Source organism: Melospiza melodia, chromosome 20, assembly GCF_035770615.1.
Source record: "Melospiza melodia melodia isolate bMelMel2 chromosome 20, bMelMel2.pri, whole genome shotgun sequence".
NCBI classification, from domain to species: domain Eukaryota; kingdom Metazoa; phylum Chordata; class Aves; order Passeriformes; family Passerellidae; genus Melospiza; species Melospiza melodia.
In genome coordinates, this window is record NC_086213.1 from 15348027 (window position 1) to 15368937 (window position 20911).

At 40.2% G+C, this 20911-nt stretch overlaps 1 long non-coding RNA gene across 7 annotated transcripts in view; it reads left to right on the top strand.

Moving 5' to 3' along the window:
• The window catches only part of LOC134427448 (uncharacterized), a 50669-nt gene that overhangs the window by 5111 nt on the left and 24647 nt on the right, over positions 1-20911 (top strand). For 2 of the 7 annotated variants that reach the window (XR_010030175.1, XR_010030176.1), the window contains exons 1-5: positions 7855-8574; positions 9193-9256; positions 9549-9627; positions 9947-10022; positions 10143-10910. This is a non-coding gene — a long non-coding RNA (uncharacterized LOC134427448). Of the gene's footprint in view, positions 1-5857; positions 5998-7851; positions 8575-9017; positions 9105-9192; positions 9257-9548; positions 9628-9946; positions 10023-10142; positions 10911-12070; positions 12391-20911 lie in introns of those variants that run through there. The other 5 variants (XR_010030174.1, XR_010030173.1, XR_010030172.1 and 2 more) reach the window with 5 other exon arrangements.

A 20911-nucleotide genomic window follows, 5' to 3' on the forward strand; every position in this document is an offset into this window, starting at 1 on the left:
TTGAGTTTTTTGGGGTTTTTGAGATACTGGTTTAGGAGGAAGTTTATGATGAGCATGTGCGGAGGTTTTGGGCTACTTTATAGTGGGATTTAAAATTTATTTACAGTTAGGTTTATTTGAGTTTTTATTAGGGTTCAGTGACGTTGTGGGATATTTGTTCCGTTAGTAACAGAAATAGGTTTTGTTTTGCTGTGCTGCGATGGGATGGGCGTGTGCTGCGTGCCGGTGCTGACAAAGGTACAGTATTGTTGTGGCTCTGGTGCGTCGGGTTAATGAACTGACATGGTTTAATGTAGAGATGAAAATAGAAATAAATATACATTTAAAAATAAATATAAAATTAGAGTGGTAAACATAAATATAGATAACAGATACATACATAAAACTATAATATATGGTATATAATTGTAACATGTTATCATATAGATAAATGATAGTCTATTTTATATATATATACACAAAGATATATAAATATAGATTGTAAATATAAAAATATTTAAATAGAGTTAAAGTAAATTGGGCAGTTTTATTAGGGTATAGGCTGGGGTTTTTAAATGATAGCAATAAAATATAAATTCAGATATACAAATATATATAGAAATACAAATATCTATACATATTTAATTTAAACAAATATAAGTAAGAAAATATGTATAATACAGAAAATATATTTCTATGATTATATTAGAAGGTATTCCCTCTAATATAGATAAAATCTATGCATAAAATAAATAAAAATATCCATATAAATATCATTATAATTTTGAAAAATAAATTTACTTCGTAAATTTTAAATCTGGTTCAAATAAAGGGGTGTCCTTGGTTTTTATTTGGTTAGAGGCAGGAGTTTTATTTTAAATAATATAAGCAATATAGAAATGTGGATCTTAAGATAGAAATATATAATAAATATATAAAGAGAAATTGCTAAACTATGAATATAAATTTAAATATAAATATATGTAAGTAATATGAGGAGTTGTGGCATGGAATATAAATAACATTAAATGGCAATATAAATTATAAATGGGAATATAAATATAAAAATATGTAAATATCGTTTAAAAGAAATGGAATGTTTTGGCTTTTATTTAAGTAGAGGCAGGGTTTTTAATTTGAATATTATACGTGTTCCAGAAGTAAAAATCTTGACGCAGAAATATTTAATCCATATAAAAATATGAATAAAAAAATATAAAAAATATAAATACCTACTCGCATCGGATGTAATATAGAATATAAATTTATTTATAAATTGACATTGGTAAAGATAAATATATAAGTAAGCAATATACATTAATATACATTATAAATACAAATATGAATATAACAATTGAACATTAGGATAAAATCTATTTAAATATTTTTTAAAAGAAAGGGTTCGGTTTTTTTTTATTGTTGTGTTAGAGGCAGGGTTTTTATTTTAAATAGTATGAATGTAGATATTGTTATATATTTCTAAATATTGAGATATACAATCAAGATATAAATATATATATAAACACAAAATATAAATAAATACAAATAATAGGAAGTGATGTAATGAAGAATACAAATAACAGTATACATAAGTATACATTTTAAATGTAAATGTGAATATGAACCTGAAAAATAGAATTTTATAAAATATTTAAGTACAGTTTGGAAGAAAGGGGTTCTTTTTGGCTTTAATGTGGATGGAGGCAAAGGTTTTATTTTAAATAATCCAAGTGTTACCGAAGTAAAAATCGTAACAGAAATGTATACTTACTATGTGAAAATATTTATAAAAATATACAAATAAATTTAAGTTTTAGGGATATATGCAATATGGAATAGAAATGTATTTATAAAAAGAAATGTATAAATGGACAGTGTACATCAATATACATTGTAAATAGAAATGTGAATATTAATATGAAAAAATATTTTTAAAAATATTTAAATATTTTTTTTAATAATTTTTTTGTGTTGTGTTGTGTTTTGTTTTGTCTTTTATCCTATTAGATTAGAGGCAGACGGTTTTTTTCCCTCTTCCCGGTTGTTTTGGGGCATTTAATTTCAGAGCAGTTTTCGGCGGGGGTCGCCCCTGTTCTTTTTTGCCGCCTTCGCTGCCGCAGCCCCGAGGCGCGCTGCGCCCCCGGCTGGGGCGGGCGGCAGTGCTGCCGCCTTGTGGGCAGAGCGCGGTACTGCAGCCGTGCAGCTAGAGGCGGCCAGCTTGGGAGTGGCGCGTGGGCGATGTCGCGGAGTTTTGTTTGACCTTCTCAGCATGGCGGCGAAAAGGGCGGGGAAGTGGAGGACCGTGTGGGTGTTTAACTGCACTGCCTGCGCGGAATACCGACGTCATGGCGGCCCCGACGGATTTTTCTGTGGCGTTTCATGTGTACCCGAGACATGCTGTGGGCTCAGGGGCTCCGCGGGCGGGCGTATTTTGGCGGGTTTGTGAGAGGCATCTGGGTAAACGCCTCGCTGTGCCGGGGTCCTCTCACGTCCGCTTTCCCGCCCTGAGGGAGCCGAGCCGGGCCGAATAGTTCCGAAGAGCCGAAGAGTCGAGTGTGGCCGGAAAGAGCCGAGTTTCCCCGAAGAGCCGAGTGTGGCCGGAAAGAGCCGAGTTTCCCCGAAGAGCCGAGTGTGGCCGGAAAGAGCCGAGTTTCCCCGAAGAGCCGAGTGTGGCCGGAAAAAGCCGTGTTTCCCCGAAGAGCCGAGTGTGGCCGAAAACAGCCGTGTTTCACCGAAGAGCCGAGTGTGGCCGAAAACAGCCGAGTTGAGCCGAAGAGCCCAGTGCGGCCGAAAACAGCCGAGTTTACACCAAGAGCCGATGATAGCCGACTGGAACCGATAGCCGAGTGTAGCCGACTTGAGCCGCATTTAGACAATGTGCCGAATACGACCGAGTTTAGCCGAAGAGCCGAACTGAAACGAGTTTAGACCAAGAGCCGAACCACGCCGAATTCAGCCGAGTTTCATTAAACAGAACCGAACGACGCCGCAGCGCTCTGCATGCAGTGCGCCTGTGCAGACGGCAGGGATCGCTGTGCCTGCAGAGCGCCGGTGCACACGGCAGGGGGCGCTGTATAAAGTATAAAATATCAACTATCTATAAAAAGGAATAAAAGCTCTATGTCATGTGCAGCAGTAGAAAATTTCAGGCTCCCAGGGAATAAATCGTTTTCTTTAAATCATTTTTGTTTTGGAGGTTTTTTTACTCCCAGGTAGCCTGAAAGTTACTACTGCTGCTTTTTTATTCTAAAGCTAGAAAGGAAAACCAAGATTAGAAATGCAGGGAAAGAAAGAAAGAAAAAGAAAAAAAGAAAATAAGGAAAGGAAATGAAAGGAAAAAAGAAGGAAGGAGAGGAAGGAAGGAAGGAAGGAAGATAAAAAAACCCAAAAACCAGGAGGGCAAGGAGAAACCTAGGGGGAAAAAAAATAGAAGAAGAAAAGAAAAGAAAAACCACCAAAAAAAAAAAAAAAACGAAGATGGGCAAGAAAAATCCCTGAAAACAGACCAGAGGAAAACCCCAAGATGGGCAAGAAAAAAAATCGCAACAAAAAACTAAGATGGCAAAGAAAAAATCCAGAAAAGGAAAACCCAGGAAAAAAAAAAAAAACCTGAAAAAAACCCCCAAGGGGGGCAAGGAAAAACCAGAAAAAACACCAAGATGGGCAAGAAGAAACGAAGAAAAAACCCCAAGAAGTGCCAGAAAAAAAGAGAGGCAGTAAAGGCCACAAAAACTCAAGACAAAAGAAAACAAAACCAAGACATGCCAGAAAAAGGTACGAAAATGGTTCTGCCAGGTGCGATCAAGGTGAGCGGGTTCAGTTTCAGGTCCAGGAGATGAACAAGTGTCAGATTAGCTTGGGGCACTGCTGTGCAATGCAGCCGTGACAGGATTTATGTTTAAATATAGTTTAAATAAATTGGGGATTGTTTGGCTTTTATTGGGGTATGGGCTGGAGATTTCATAAAAAATATAAAACTAGAAATGCAAATATATCATATATATGTCGATATCAATAAATATTTAATACATATAAATATAAGTAAAAGAAATCTATTGTGTCAAAAGAATCTATATGTTATTATATAAAAAGGTATTCTCTCCAATATATATAATATCTATAAATATAACAAACGAAAATTACAAATATAGATGTGAATAGAATTATGACAAACAAAATTATTTTTAAACTTTTAAATGTGTTTTAAAGAAAGGGGTGTCTTTGCTTTTTATTTCGTTAGAGGCAGGGGTTTTATTTTAAATAATATAAGTACTATAGAAATGTAAATCGACATACAGAAATATATAATAAATATATAGAGATATAAAGATATAATACCAAACTATGAATAGAAATAGAAATCTATGCAAGTAACATGAAGAGATGCAATATATAATATAATTTTTATTATAGAGTAATATAAATTCTAAATATAAATGCGAATATAAATATGAAAAATATATGATGGGGGCTCGGAGCAGCCCAGGTGTGAGTGTGAGGATGATGGGGTCTCGGAGCAGCCCAGGTATGAGCTGTGAGGATGATGGGGGCTCGGAGCAGCCCAGGTGTGAGTGTGAGGATGATGAGGGGCCGGCTCCTGCCGGGGCGAGGCTGTTTTAGGGGGAGGCTTTGCCTCAGCTCCCTTTTGCATGGAGCTGCTGAGTGGAGGGGTTTATGGGGCGCTCCCGGCGCTGTCTCATGGAAGGACTGCGGGAGCTTCCCACAGGGTCGGGGGCACCACCTGGATCCGCGCTTGGGTACGTGGAGCATCGCTTAAAGGAGGCGCCGAGGGACGAATCTTTGTGCCGGGGAACAGCAGCCGAACAGGTGAGCACGTGTGGGTTTGGAGCGGGGACTTTTCTCCTTCCCCTTTGCAATTTCATCTTGCCAGTCCCTCCCCGGTTCCCCAGGAACAAAAATGGAGCTTGCGAGGACAAAAGGGATTAAGGAGAAGGAAGCAGCTCCTCTTCTCTTATTGTCTGCATTTGACCTGAGGGGATCCCTCTTGACTTGTGGTTTTAAGGGTGTTGATTGCAGGAAAAGCTGCCTTTTCCAGGCTGTTAGGGGTATCCCGGGGGTGACAGGGAATCCCTGCGTTCTATTCTAAGGGGAATGGGAAAAGTATTCTTGTGGCATTATGGGTTTGATTTGAAGGCAGCCACCCCATTTGCACCACCCTCGGGTTTAAATGGCGGGGGCAGCCCTGGTGTCCCTCCTTTTCAAGGGTTTGAATGGAGGTCGAAATCGCCCTTTCCCATCAGTCGAAGGCTTTCATTTGGGGAGCGCCCCTACTTTTCTGCTCTCCTAGGGGGTGAAATTTTAGGGGAGAACACATTTCTTTGCCCTTGTTGAAGTGAGGTGCGCTCCGTCTGCGGTTTCGGGGCTGGCTTGCGGGAAGCCGCAGCTCCCGCAGCGTTTGCAGGGCTGCAATGGGGCTGTACCGCTGCATTGGAGGGCGCTGCCCGTGCCCGCGGCCCGGCGCGGAACGTTCCCGCTCGGGAGCGCTGCTGGCACGGCCCGGACAGCTGCCGGGGCGCACGGGGGATTCGGCGCGGCCGGGCCGGCCGAGGGCGGCAGTGGCGGAGCCGCGCCGGTGCGAGCCGTGCGGAGCCGAGCGGAGCCGGGCCGGGCCGGCCAAGGGCGGCAGAGGCGGCGCGGGCGCTGCTGCGCCGGCCCGGGCGGTGCCGGCCGCTCCGTCCGCTCCGGGCGCGGGGCTCGGGCGCCGCCGGTAGCCCCGCGCCCGGTGCCGGCCCCGCCGGGCAGGGGCAGCGGGCGGGGCTCCCCGGGACGGCGCCGGCCCCGCGCGCCGGAGCGGCCGCCGCAGGAGCCGCTTTCCTGCCGGGAGCCGCGCTCCGTCCGGGGCCGGCAGCGAGCGCGGGGTTCGGCCGCTCCAAGTTCGGCGGTGCCGTGGCTCGGAGGCGCTTTGGAGGCGTTGATGGCATCGCTGGGTTCGGTTTGCAGCGGGTGTCCGCTAAGGGATACGGTGTTCTTCCTGAGTGGGCACGGTTCTCGGTGCCGGTAGGGATGATAATGGTTTGTTTTGGATTGAGTTTTGTAGTCGGATATATATTTTTTTGCCGGGGTATTATGTTTAGAAGGGCGCGCAATGTTTTTTACGGGTCGTAGCGCGAAGCAGCGGTTCGCATTTTAATTCTGTTGCGGTGGCTTTTATTAGCGTGAGTGTGTAGTGTTTGTTTTGGGGGGCTTGGGGAAGCGTCCTGTCCTTCATAGCAGCGGGTTTTTAATCTCGATAATTGCATGTGTGTTTATCGTCTTCCAGGGCTTTTATTTGTTTGGTTTGTTTGATTGTAGTGTATGTTTTATGGTTACGGGTAATTTGGGGGACATTGTTTATGGTTACGTTTGTCTTTAGTCTTTGTGTTTGTTTCTAGGTGGTATTTTTATTTTGATAGCTTGAGGCACTATGGGTTTATTCAGTTGGGAATAAGTTTTTTGTTGCAGATTTCAGTTTATTTGGTTTTTGGTATTATTCTTGTTGTTGCTTTCTTTATTTTCCTTTTTTGTTGTTGTTGTTGTTGTCTTTTAATGTATTTGCGTATTGATTATCAGGGTTTTTTTTGGGTATTTATATGGTGGGTTTTTAAAGTATTTATTTATTTGGGTAGTTAATTTCTTAGTTTTTAGTGGTTGAGATGTTTTTCCATTTTGTTAATTAGTTCAGGTTTTAAAGTTATTTTTACAGAGGATTGTTTATTCTTTGAGTTAGTGTAGAGGTAGAATTTTGTTGTTTTTTATTTTTTTTTAGTAACGTCGTTCAGGGTGAGTGGCACTGTCTTGAGTTTAGTAGATTGGTTTGACTTTTTTTTAGTACTTTTTGTAATTTGCTGTGTGTGTTTCTATAGGATTTTCTTTTATTTTGGTTCCATTTTTCTGTCGTGATGAGAATTGTTATTGAAAAGAGTGTTCTTTGTTTTTTCGCTGACACTTGTTTGGCTGTTGGAGGTATCTTGATGTTTTTGGAAGATATTGGTGGGAATTTGATGCTGTTTGTTCTGTCATTTCATTTAGGAATTGGATTTTAAATATACAATTATGACTCTAACTGTATTGAAACAAAAGAAATAGATGTGTAGCAATGGGAATGAGCCAATTTTATTTTTATATATTCGGTCAATTTTTAAAATTTAACATGTAACATGAGTCATTATATGTTACAATAAGTTATTCTAATTTTAATAGAGTATTGTGTATGTTTATAGATATATGAATAGAGAATATAAATGTAAATACAACCCAAACAAAAATACAAATATATAAATGTATTGCAACTATATGCAGATATATAAAAAATTAATAATAAATTGTAAATATAAAATAACATAAATTGATACAATATATAATACAAGTGATACTGCATATATTTTATGAAAAATATTATAGGAAATGGATATAAAATAGATATAAATACGGATGTGATATATCTATCTATCTATCTCTATCTATCATTTGTTGTATATTATGATAAATACAAATATAAAAAAACATTTAGGTAGTTTAAAATAATGGATGGTTTTGTTTTTTCTTTGCCAAAGCAGGGGTTTTCGTGTAAAAATTACAAATACAAATAATATAAAGGTAGAAATATGAGTATAGAAATATATCATAAACACGTTAAAGATTTATATAAAAATTAGAAATATAAGGAAAAATAAGTTGTAGCAGTAGATATGGTAAATAATTTAAAAAATATTTCCCGTATATTTTTTGAATAAGGTGCATATTATATATAGTTATTAGTATAATACATCAATATAAACGATAAATATATATAAAATATCAACTATCTATAAGAAGGAATAAAAGCTCTGTGTCACGTGCAGCAGTAGAAAATTTCAGGCTCCCAGGGAATAAATAGTTTTCTTTAAATCATTTTCGTTTTGGATTTTTTTTTTTACTCCCGGGTAGCCTGAAAGTTTCTACTGCTGCTTTTTTATTCTAAAGGTGGAAAGGAAAACCAAGATCAGAAATACAAGAAAGGGGAAGGGGAAGGGAAGGAAGGGAAGCAGGAGAGGAAGAGGGAAGGGAAGTGGTGAAAAACAGGGTGAAAAAAGTAAAAAGAGTTGGAGGGAAAAAGAGAGGGCATCCGGGAAGAGCGGTGCTGCCTCAGGTCCTTCCCCGCCCTGGGGCGAAGGACCCGTTTGATGCCCGGGAGGGAGTGCAGGTCCCGGTGGCTCCCGGGGGACGGAGCGGTGGCTGTCAGCCCGAGACTCCAACTCCCGGCAGGCCGTGCTGCCGGCGCGGCGTGTGACGCAACGGCTATCGCGGCACATGAGTGGCTGTCAGCCCGAGACTCCAACTCCCGGCAGGCCCTGCTGCTGGCGCGGCGTGTGACGCAACGGGCGACGCGGCCCGGCATTTTTCTCTAAATCGGCAGTAAATACAGCTGAGTAAAATTAGCTTGGTTTTCTTCCTTCTTTTGTAACTGAACTGTTTTTATTAAAAATCCTATTTGAATATGTAGAAAAAGTGGGGATGTCCTGTAATATATCGTAGCTTTTCTTGTTTACAGGGTACTGAGAAAATACGTCTCCCTTAGAGTCCCGCGGAAAGGTTCTCAGTGCGCTCTCTATCAAGGTATGTATTTACAAATAAGTGATCCCTTTAGATATTTGCCTGTGTACCTTTTCCTGTAATTCAGAGCTTGCGTTCTGTGGGTTTTATGATAAACCTGTAAAACATGTAAAAATGGTTTTGCAAGTCTTAAACCTTGAAGGCAGCAATAAGTGGATTTAGAGCCTGTTCTTGACCAGACAAAGGGAAAAAGTGTGACTTTGATGCTGAACTTGTCATTTTTCATTTGACTTGTCTTGAATGATTTAGGAATAGAGAGAACTAGAAAAAGAGAGAAATAGAATTGGTTCTTGAGCACTCCTCAACTGCTCACCATGATCCAGTGTAGAGCCAAAGGGAAGGGTGATGGAACAGAGCTCTGAGCTTTGGAAGGAAATAAATTTAAACCTGACCTCCTCACAGAGTCTCACTAACTTCTTTTGTTTTAAAATACAAAATACGATTAGGAAGTGTTGGAAGTTAGTGTTTTGGGAAAGAAACGGCAGTTCCACAGAACATTCCATTTCACAGAGGCTCTGGGAACGATTCATGTTGTAAGTGCTGTCACTGCAATCAGTTAGTGGTTCAGCCTTGAAACGTGCACTTGGCCTTCTATAAAGCACTGTTTTGTTTGCCTTTCAGTGCTATGAGTCTTGATAAATTGGAGAAGAGCCCAAGAGAAATTTTTCATCCCTTGATATAAAAGGTAGGAAGTGACTTTTTTTGGTTTGGTTCTTTTTCTTTATTATTTTCTGGAAATAAAAGTAATTAAGTATAGGTACTACTGGTTTGTTTCTTCCAGTAGCAGGTGATAACAATAGCAGTAGTACTAGTAAAAATAATAATAGAAATAATAATAATAGTAATGTAATACTACGTAAACTGTCTTTATCCATTGAACTGGCCATTTCAAATCAAAACTTCTAAACACAAATCAAACCATCATCCTTGTAGAATCTTTCACAGCAGCGGGCTAAAGATCCTGGTTTTGTTGACAGGATTTATTGGTTCTGGAAGAACAAGAGGGAAGTACAAGCCTAACTACTTCTAGCTCACAGGCCCGTCCAGTGAACCCAGGTTTGTGTTTTGGTGGGCTTGTGATGACTTTGAAATCAATTGCTCATTCCAGTAAAAAAAATTCATGTTTTTTTGAACGTGACAGCAGAAATAACTTTAGGCACCAACTGAATAATAATAGATCACCAGTTTAAGTTAAAAATTCATGCTATACTATCAAAACTTAAAGGTAAATTATTATGTATTAGGTGATGGTATAAGGTGTATGTTCTAATGTGTAATGCAAAGATACATACGTACCTGAAAGTCCTTAGCGGAAACAAATTTTTATGTCTGCTGTTTGATTGTTTACCATACGATATTTGGTTTCATTTCCCAGGGACCGGTGAATTTTAACTTTGGAGTCCCCTATGCTAAGGATGCTCAGCTTACAGGTGATGAAATGTTCAGTAATGGTGAGTTTTTCACCTTCTCTTTAATTGCTATGCTGATCTGAATAAGAAAAAAAAACAAAAGCAAGAGGAAAAAAAAAGGATGGTTTATTATTTTTTACGCTGTTATGTTTGTTTCCTCAGTATTTGCTGCAGCTCTGCTTACCCAAGCTTTGGGTTCCTTCTGTCCCACTGGGAGTTGCCCAGTTTGGTTGCATCTGGTGAAATTCACCCTGAGACCTTACAGAACTAGCTCCAACTACGTGAGAGCCATTTGCAGTTCTCTCCAGACACCTGGAGAATGGGTGACATTTCTGAGGATCCGGCGAGCGTGCTTCTATCAAAACTCAGTCTGTGAAATTCCTGGGGAAAACCCTTCTGTGTCCTGAAGGGTTCAAACTCTGGTGAGGATCCAGTTATCAGGGGCTCACCTGGATGGTTCCAGCTCCCAAAGTTAACACTTGTACTCTTGCCCTGTAGTTTACATCTATTGTATTTTTGTTATTTTGCAAGATTTTTTGTCTTTGCAAAATATTGTGCATTTCACTCTTTGGAACCTCTCAGATGGTTCTTTGGTGCAGCACCACCCCAGGGGACACTTGGCTGCTGTCCTGAAGGGTTTGGTCGCTAGAATTGTGAATCCTGGAGAGTTTGTGAGTCTTCTGTCCCCAGGGAGGTGTCGTGCTTTGTTTACTTTTGTTCTGTTGGTTAGGCGCTGCTTCTCGTTGCAAGTATGAATTTCAAACTGCCCTGTTCTTATTTTAACTGTTTTCCTGGTTCTCTCTGTCCGGCAGGGAAAGACTCTCGTATCCTTGTCGTCGGGCTCGGTGCTGTCCAAGAAGATACAGAGACTAAAAAAATCATAAGAAGCAAAATATGACTGCAGGGAAAAGAAGCTGGAGAGAACAGAAGGTGATGTTGTTATCCTTACCCTGTATTAGAAACATCCGCTGTGCTTTGATGCTGGCAGCTGCCAGGGGCTTGTTAGCTCTTTGTAGGCAGGTGTAGGTGTTCACTTGTAGGTTTTTTCTCTGGACAAGGCAATTCAAACTTTGCTAAGCTTATATTTGCAGATTGCTCTCTAGCACAGTCCAGCATGACATTTTTGAATGTTGTAAAAATACCATGTTACTTGGAAATTGCTAATGAAGAGAAGCTTTAGGGGAAAATAAGATTTCAGGGTTGGAAGATGTGAGAAGAATTTTGTGGGGACGTTAGACTGAAGTAAAGCACACTTGAAGCTGGACTGGCACGCTGGCAGGTCCCCTATTAAACAGTAGTGCTGAGATTAGCCTGGGGGTTGCCCATTGTTTCTGTAGAAATCAATGTTTCCTGGTCTTGAGAGGGAAGCTGCTTTGAAAAGCTGGAAGGTGCAGCATGCTGACAATCCCCGTGCTTTGGATTAAAAGTAGATTTCAGAAGGGTCCTAAGCTTTTGTCTTTTCCTAGAAGTCGATGTAATCCTGTCGAGGAGTGTTTAGTTCTGTGTTGCCATGTCATCCATCAGAGCCCTGTTGTACTAATCTTCATACAAGTACAAAACAAAAAATCAGACCCTGTCCCAAGCACTTAGAGGCCAGAACACGATTTCCCCGGGCTGCCATTTGTGTGCCATCGGTACTCACCACGAATTGAGCCCTCTGGCTCTGACAGAGCCCCTGGATGCTGACGGAAGGGGGCTGGTCACAGACCCTGGAGGTGCCTGTCCCCCAGGGTGGGAGAGGACGAGGCAGTGTGGCCTGCAGGGAGGGTCTGGTCCCCAGAGAGCAGCCGGCGACTCCATGCCTGCCCGGGGCTGCGGGTGCACCCTCGGGGTGGACGCCTGCCCTCAGGTTTCCCCTGGGCACCCGGGGAGGGAACCAGGTCCATCCGTGTGGCAGCTGCAGGGCCTGCAGGCTCTGGGCCCTGGAGCCGAGTGAGCCTGAGCTGCTGCATGCTTGCTGTGAGCGTTGGGGTGAGGGTGCATCACTGCAGGCCTGGGATGGATTGAAATGCGCTGAGGAAAGCACAGGGAGGGAGGGAGGGAAGGAGGGAGGGAAATGCTCTGTTAACATGTGCCAATTCTTCTGTCAGACTCATCACGGCGGGACAGCGTGAGGACTGAAAGTGTAAGAAGATGTGGAGGGAAACAGAGAATCTGACAGGAGCAGCGAACGCACGAGTGCAGGAATTTTGCTTTTTGCTTGGATGTAAACTCAGGAGTTGAGAGGAATTTGGGAGTGAGAAGGGACATTTCAGAAGGAGAAGAAGAAAAAGAGGTTGTTGTTGTTGTTACAGTCCTGGCAAAATCTTTTGTTCTAGCTAATAAAAGAAGTTAGTTTAAAAAACAAAAAGGAAAAAATGTAGTGTTTTTTTTTTCCTTCACTATGATATTCATTGGTGGTATATGGTGTGTTGTTTCATTTCTTGGTATTATTAACTCTGTGTAAATTGGTTTTTGAGTGAAGCTGACTTTCTGGATGGGTTGGTTTGTATTTGAGGCAGGATTAATTTCAGTAGGGTTCTTTCATAGATTTCTGATGGGTATTACTGGGATTTTGGTTTTGTTTACTGTATGTATAAACCTAGAGCTTTGGTAGGGCCAGCTGGGCTGCTGGAGTTTTGGGTGTGAATTTATTAGATGGCTTTTGTTAGATGCAGTTTTTAATTTTTGAAATGTTTTTCAATGTAGTGGTTTTAAGGTGGTTTTTAAGAATTCATTGTATTGTTTTCTGTTGTTTGTAGTTGGTGTATGATAAGGGATGTGGTGTGACTTTTTGAACATTATGGTTTTGGTGTTCCTAAGTTCTGATTTCTTTGTGGTTCAATATTTTTTTTTATTTTTATTTTTTGGGACAGGGGCATTTATATGGTGGGTTTTTATAGGCAATATGTTTTTTAATTTAGGTAGTGATATTTTTTAATATTTTAATAGTTTAGGTTTTTTATTTTCATGGTTTTAATTATTTTTTTTAATTTTTTGAAATAACTTTTATAGATTACATGTTATTATTTGTGCATTAACATAAAGGTAGAGCTTTGGGGACTTTTTTTAGTAATGTTTAGGGTCAGTTGTGCAGTTTTGAGTCTAGTGCGTTGGTTTGATTTAATTTTTAATGGGTGTTTGTTTTTATTAGCAGTTGTGTCATTTTCAAGGTGTGTTTGAGTTTTTTGGGGTTTTTGAGATACTGGTTTAGGAGGAAGTTTATGATGAGCATGTGCGGAGGTTTTGGGCTACTTTATAGTGGGATTTAAAATTTATTTACAGTTAGGTTTATTTGAGTTTTTATTAGGGTTCAGTGACGTTGTGGCATGTTTGTTCCGTTAGTAACAGAAATAGGTTTTGTTTTGCTGTGCTGCGATGGGATGGGCGTGTGCTGCGTGCCGGTGCTGACAAAGGTACAGTATTGTTGTGGCTCTGGTGCGTCGGGTTAATGAACTGACATGGTTTAATGTAGAGATGAAAATAGAAATAAATATACATTTAAAAATAAATATAACATTAGAGTGGTAAACATAAATATAGATAACAGATACATACATAAAACTATAATATATGGTATATAATTGTAACATATTATCATATAGGTAAATGATAGTCTATTTTATATATATATATATATACACAAAGATATATAAATATAGATTGTAAATATAAAAATATTTAAATAGAGTTACAGTAAATTGGGTGGTTTTATTAGGTTATAGGCTGGGGTTTTTAAATGATAGCAATAAAATATAAATTCAGATATACAAATATATATAGAAATACAAATATCTATACATATTTAATTTAAAGAAATATAAGTAAGAAAATATATATAATACAGAAAATATATATCTATGATTATATTAGAAGGTATTCTCTCTAATATATATAATATCTATTAATAAAAGTAAATCAAAATATTCATATCAATATCATTATAATTTTGAAAAATAAATTTACTTCCTAAATTTTAAATCTGGTTCAAATAAAGGGGTGTCCTTGGTTTTTATTTGGTTAGAGGCAGGAGTTTTATTTTAAATAATGTAAGCAATATAGAAATGTGGATCTTAAGATAGAAATATATAATAAATATATAAAGAGAAATTGCTAAACTATGAATAGAAATTTAAATATAAATATATGTAAGTAATATGAAGAGTTGTAGCATAGAATATAAATAACATTATATGGCATTATAAATTATAAATGGGAATATAAATATAAAAATATGGAAATATAGTTTAAGAGAAAGGGAATGTTTTGACTTCTATTTAAGTAGAGGCAGGGTTTTTATTTTGAATATTGCAAGTGTTCCAGAAGTAAAAATCTTGACGCAGAAATATTTAATCAATATAAAAAATATGAATATAAATATATAAAAAATATAAATACCTACTCACATTGCATGTAATATAGAATATAAATTTATTTATAACTTGACATTGGTAAAGATAAGTGTATAAGTAAGCAATATACATTAATATACATTATAAATACAAATATGAATATAAAAATTGAACATGAGGATAAAATCTATTTAAATATTGTTTAAAACAAAGGGTTGGGTTTTTTTTATTCTTGTGTTAGAGGCAGGGTTTTTATTTTAAATAATATGAATGTAGATATTATTGTTATATATTTCTAAATATTGAGATATACAATTAAGATATAAATATATATATAAACACAAAATATAAATAAATACAAATAATAGGAAGAGATGTAATGAAGAATACAAATAACAGTATACATAAGTATACATTTTAAATGTAAATGTGAATATGAACCTGAAAAATAGAATTTAAAAGATATTTAAGTACAGTTTTGAAGAAAGGGGTTCTTTTTGGCTTTAATGTGGATGGAGGCAAAGGTTTTATTTTAAATAATCCAAGTGTTACCGAAGTAAAAATCGTAACAGAAATGTATACTTACTATGTGAAAATATTTATAAAAATATACAAATAAATTTAAGTTTTAGGGATATATGCAATATGGAATAGAAATGTATTTATAAAAAGAAATGTATAAATGGACAGTGTACATCAATATACGTTGTAAATAGAAATGTGAATATTAATATGAAAAAATATTTTTAAAAATATTTAAATATTTTTTTTAATAATTTTTTTGTGTTGTGTTTTGTTTTGTTTTGTCTTTTATCCTATTAGATTAGAGGCAGACGGTTTTTTTCCCTCTTCCCGGTTGTTTTGGGGCATTTATTTCAGAGCAGTTTTCGGCGGGGGTCGCCCCTGTTCTTTTTTGCCGCCTTCGCTGCCGCAGCCCCGAGGCGCGCTGCGCCCCCGGCTGGGGCGGGCGGCAGTGCTGCCGCCTTGTGGGCAGAGCGCGGTACTGCAGCCGTGCAGCTAGAGGCGGCCAGCTTGGGAGTGGCGCGTGGGCGATGTCGCGGAGTTTTGTTTGACCTTCTCAGCATGGCGGCGAAAAGGGCGGGGAAGTGGAGGACCGTGTGGGTGTTTAACTGCACTGCCTGCGCGGAATACCGACGTCATGGCGGCCCCGACGGATTTTTCTGTGGCGTTTCATGTGTACCCGAGACATGCTGTGGGCTCAGGGGCTCCGCGGGCGGGCGTATTTTGGCGGGTTTGTGAGAGGCATCTGGGTAAACGCCTCGCTGTGCCGGGGTCCTCTCACGTCCGCTTTCCCGCCCTGAGGGAGCCGAGCCGGGCCGAATAGTTCCGAAGAGCCGAAGAGTCGAGTGTGGCCGGAAAGAGCCGAGTTTCCCCGAAGAGCCGAGTGTGGCCGGAAAGAGCCGAGTTTCCCCGAAGAGCCGAGTGTGGCCGGAAAGAGCCGAGTTTCCCCGAAGAGCCGAGTGTGGCCGGAAAAAGCCGTGTTTCCCCGAAGAGCCGAGTGTGGCCGAAAACAGCCGTGTTTCACCGAAGAGCCGAGTGTGGCCGAAAACAGCCGAGTTGAGCCGAAGAGCCCAGTGCGGCCGAAAACAGCCGAGTTTACACCAAGAGCCGATGATAGCCGACTGGAACCGATAGCCGAGTGTAGCCGACTTGAGCCGCATTTAGACAATGTGCCGAATACGACCGAGTTTAGCCGAAGAGCCGAACTGAAACGAGTTTAGACCAAGAGCCGAACCACGCCGAATTCAGCCGAGTTTCATTAAACAGAACCGAACGACGCCGCAGCGCTCTGCATGCAGTGCGCCTGTGCAGACGGCAGGGATCGCTGTGCCTGCAGAGCGCCGGTGCACACGGCAGGGGGCGCTGTATAAAGTATAAAATATCAACTATCTATAAAAAGGAATAAAAGCTCTATGTCATGTGCAGCAGTAGAAAATTTCAGGCTCCCAGGGAATAAATCGTTTTCTTTAAATCATTTTTGTTTTGGAGGTTTTTTTACTCCCAGGTAGCCTGAAAGTTACTACTGCTGCTTTTTTATTCTAAAGCTAGAAAGGAAAACCAAGATTAGAAATGCAGGGAAAGAAAGAAAGAAAAAGAAAAAAAGAAAATAAGGAAAGGAAATGAAAGGAAAAAAGAAGGAAGGAGAGGAAGGAAGGAAGGAAGGAAGATAAAAAAACCCAAAAACCAGGAGGGCAAGGAGAAACCTAGGGGGAAAAAAAATAGAAGAAGAAAAGAAAAGAAAAACCACCAAAAAAAAAAAAAAAACGAAGATGGGCAAGAAAAATCCCTGAAAACAGACCAGAGGAAAACCCCAAGATGGGCAAGAAAAAAAATCGCAACAAAAAACTAAGATGGCAAAGAAAAAATCCAGAAAAGGAAAACCCAGGAAAAAAAAAAAAAACCTGAAAAAAACCCCCAAGGGGGGCAAGGAAAAACCAGAAAAAACACCAAGATGGGCAAGAAGAAACGAAGAAAAAACCCCAAGAAGTGCCAGAAAAAAAGAGAGGCAGTAAAGGCCACAAAAACTCAAGACAAAAGAAAACAAAACCAAGACATGCCAGAAAAAGGTACGAAAATGGTTCTGCCAGGTGCGATCAAGGTGAGCGGGTTCAGTTTCAGGTCCAGGAGATGAACAAGTGTCAGATTAGCTTGGGGCACTGCTGTGCAATGCAGCCGTGACAGGATTTATGTTTAAATATAGTTTAAATAAATTGGGGATTGTTTGGCTTTTATTGGGGTATGGGCTGGAGATTTCATAAAAAATATAAAACTAGAAATGCAAATATATCATATATATGTCGATATCAATAAATATTTAATACATATAAATATAAGTAAAAGAAATCTATTGTGTCAAAAGAATCTATATGTTATTATATAAAAAGGTATTCTCTCCAATATATATAATATCTATAAATATAACAAACGAAAATTACAAATATAGATGTGAATAGAATTATGACAAACAAAATTATTTTTAAACTTTTAAATGTGTTTTAAAGAAAGGGGTGTCTTTGCTTTTTATTTCGTTAGAGGCAGGGGTTTTATTTTAAATAATATAAGTACTATAGAAATGTAAATCGACATACAGAAATATATAATAAATATATAGAGATATAAAGATATAATACCAAACTATGAATAGAAATAGAAATCTATGCAAGTAACATGAAGAGATGCAATATATAATATAATTTTTATTATAGAGTAATATAAATTCTAAATATAAATGCGAATATAAATATGAAAAATATATGATGGGGGCTCGGAGCAGCCCAGGTGTGAGTGTGAGGATGATGGGGTCTCGGAGCAGCCCAGGTATGAGCTGTGAGGATGATGGGGGCTCGGAGCAGCCCAGGTGTGAGTGTGAGGATGATGAGGGGCCGGCTCCTGCCGGGGCGAGGCTGTTTTAGGGGGAGGCTTTGCCTCAGCTCCCTTTTGCATGGAGCTGCTGAGTGGAGGGGTTTATGGGGCGCTCCCGGCGCTGTCTCATGGAAGGACTGCGGGAGCTTCCCACAGGGTCGGGGGCACCACCTGGATCCGCGCTTGGGTACGTGGAGCATCGCTTAAAGGAGGCGCCGAGGGACGAATCTTTGTGCCGGGGAACAGCAGCCGAACAGGTGAGCACGTGTGGGTTTGGAGCGGGGACTTTTCTCCTTCCCCTTTGCAATTTCATCTTGCCAGTCCCTCCCCGGTTCCCCAGGAACAAAAATGGAGCTTGCGAGGACAAAAGGGATTAAGGAGAAGGAAGCAGCTCCTCTTCTCTTATTGTCTGCATTTGACCTGAGGGGATCCCTCTTGACTTGTGGTTTTAAGGGTGTTGATTGCAGGAAAAGCTGCCTTTTCCAGGCTGTTAGGGGTATCCCGGGGGTGACAGGGAATCCCTGCGTTCTATTCTAAGGGGAATGGGAAAAGTATTCTTGTGGCATTATGGGTTTGATTTGAAGGCAGCCACCCCATTTGCACCACCCTCGGGTTTAAATGGCGGGGGCAGCCCTGGTGTCCCTCCTTTTCAAGGGTTTGAATGGAGGTCGAAATCGCCCTTTCCCATCAGTCGAAGGCTTTCATTTGGGGAGCGCCCCTACTTTTCTGCTCTCCTAGGGGGTGAAATTTTAGGGGAGAACACATTTCTTTGCCCTTGTTGAAGTGAGGTGCGCTCCGTCTGCGGTTTCGGGGCTGGCTTGCGGGAAGCCGCAGCTCCCGCAGCGTTTGCAGGGCTGCAATGGGGCTGTACCGCTGCATTGGAGGGCGCTGCCCGTGCCCGCGGCCCGGCGCGGAACGTTCCCGCTCGGGAGCGCTGCTGGCACGGCCCGGACAGCTGCCGGGGCGCACGGGGGATTCGGCGCGGCCGGGCCGGCCGAGGGCGGCAGTGGCGGAGCCGCGCCGGTGCGAGCCGTGCGGAGCCGAGCGGAGCCGGGCCGGGCCGGCCAAGGGCGGCAGAGGCGGCGCGGGCGCTGCTGCGCCGGCCCGGGCGGTGCCGGCCGCTCCGTCCGCTCCGGGCGCGGGGCTCGGGCGCCGCCGGTAGCCCCGCGCCCGGTGCCGGCCCCGCCGGGCAGGGGCAGCGGGCGGGGCTCCCCGGGACGGCGCCGGCCCCGCGCGCCGGAGCGGCCGCCGCAGGAGCCGCTTTCCTGCCGGGAGCCGCGCTCCGTCCGGGGCCGGCAGCGAGCGCGGGGTTCGGCCGCTCCAAGTTCGGCGGTGCCGTGGCTCGGAGGCGCTTTGGAGGCGTTGATGGCATCGCTGGGTTCGGTTTGCAGCGGGTGTCCGCTAAGGGATACGGTGTTCTTCCTGAGTGGGCACGGTTCTCGGTGCCGGTAGGGATGATAATGGTTTGTTTTGGATTGAGTTTTGTAGTCGGATATATATTTTTTTGCCGGGGTATTATGTTTAGAAGGGCGCGCAATGTTTTTTACGGGTCGTAGCGCGAAGCAGCGGTTCGCATTTTAATTCTGTTGCGGTGGCTTTTATTAGCGTGAGTGTGTAGTGTTTGTTTTGGGGGGCTTGGGGAAGCGTCCTGTCCTTCATAGCAGCGGGTTTTTAATCTCGATAATTGCATGTGTGTTTATCGTCTTCCAGGGCTTTTATTTGTTTGGTTTGTTTGATTGTAGTGTATGTTTTATGGTTACGGGTAATTTGGGGGACATTGTTTATGGTTACGTTTGTCTTTAGTCTTTGTGTTTGTTTCTAGGTGGTATTTTTATTTTGATAGCTTGAGGCACTATGGGTTTATTCAGTTGGGAATAAGTTTTTTGTTGCAGATTTCAGTTTATTTGGTTTTTGGTATTATTCTTGTTGTTGCTTTCTTTATTTTCCTTTTTTGTTGTTGTTGTTGTTGTCTTTTAATGTATTTGCGTATTGATTATCAGGGTTTTTTTTGGGTATTTATATGGTGGGTTTTTAAAGTATTTATTTATTTGGGTAGTTAATTTCTTAGTTTTTAGTGGTTGAGATGTTTTTCCATTTTGTTAATTAGTTCAGGTTTTAAAGTTATTTTTACAGAGGATTGTTTATTCTTTGAGTTAGTGTAGAGGTAGAATTTTGTTGTTTTTTATTTTTTTTTAGTAACGTCGTTCAGGGTGAGTGGCACTGTCTTGAGTTTAGTAGATTGGTTTGACTTTTTTTTAGTACTTTTTGTAATTTGCTGTGTGTGTTTCTATAGGATTTTCTTTTATTTTGGTTCCATTTTTCTGTCGTGATGAGAATTGTTATTGAAAAGAGTGTTCTTTGTTTTTTCGCTGACACTTGTTTGGCTGTTGGAGGTATCTTGATGTTTTTGGAAGATATTGGTGGGAATTTGATGCTGTTTGTTCTGTCATTTCATTTAGGAATTGGATTTTAAATATACAATTATGACTCTAACTATATTGAAACAAAAGAAATAGATGTGTAGCAATGGGAAGGAGCCAATTTTATTTTTATATATTCGGTCAATTTTTAAAATTTAACATGTAACATGAGTCATTATATGTTACAATAAGTTATTCTAATTTTAATAGAGTGTTGTGTGTGTTTATAGATATATGAATAGAGAATATAAATGTAAATACAACCCAAACAAAAATACAAATATATAAATGGATTGCAACTATATGCAGATATATAAAAAATTAATAATAAATTGTAAATGTAAAATAACATAAATTGATACAATATATAATACAAGTAATACTGTATATATTTTATTAAAAATATTATAGGAAATGGATATAAAATAGATATAAATACGGATGCGATCTATCTATCTATATATATATTATTTGTTGTATATTATGAAAAATATAAATATAAAAAAAAATTTAGGTAGTTTAAAATAATGGATGGTTTTGTTTATTCTTTGCCTAAGCAGGGATTTTAGTGTAAAAATTACAAATGCAAATAATATAAAGGTAGAAATATAAGTATAGAAATATATCATAAACACATTAAAGATTTATATAAAAATTAGAAATATAAGGAAAAATAAGTTGTAGCAGTAGATATGGTAAATAATTTAAAAAATAATTCCCGTATATTTTTTGAATAAGGTGCATGTTATATATAGTTACTAATATAATGCATCAATATAAACTATGAATATCTATA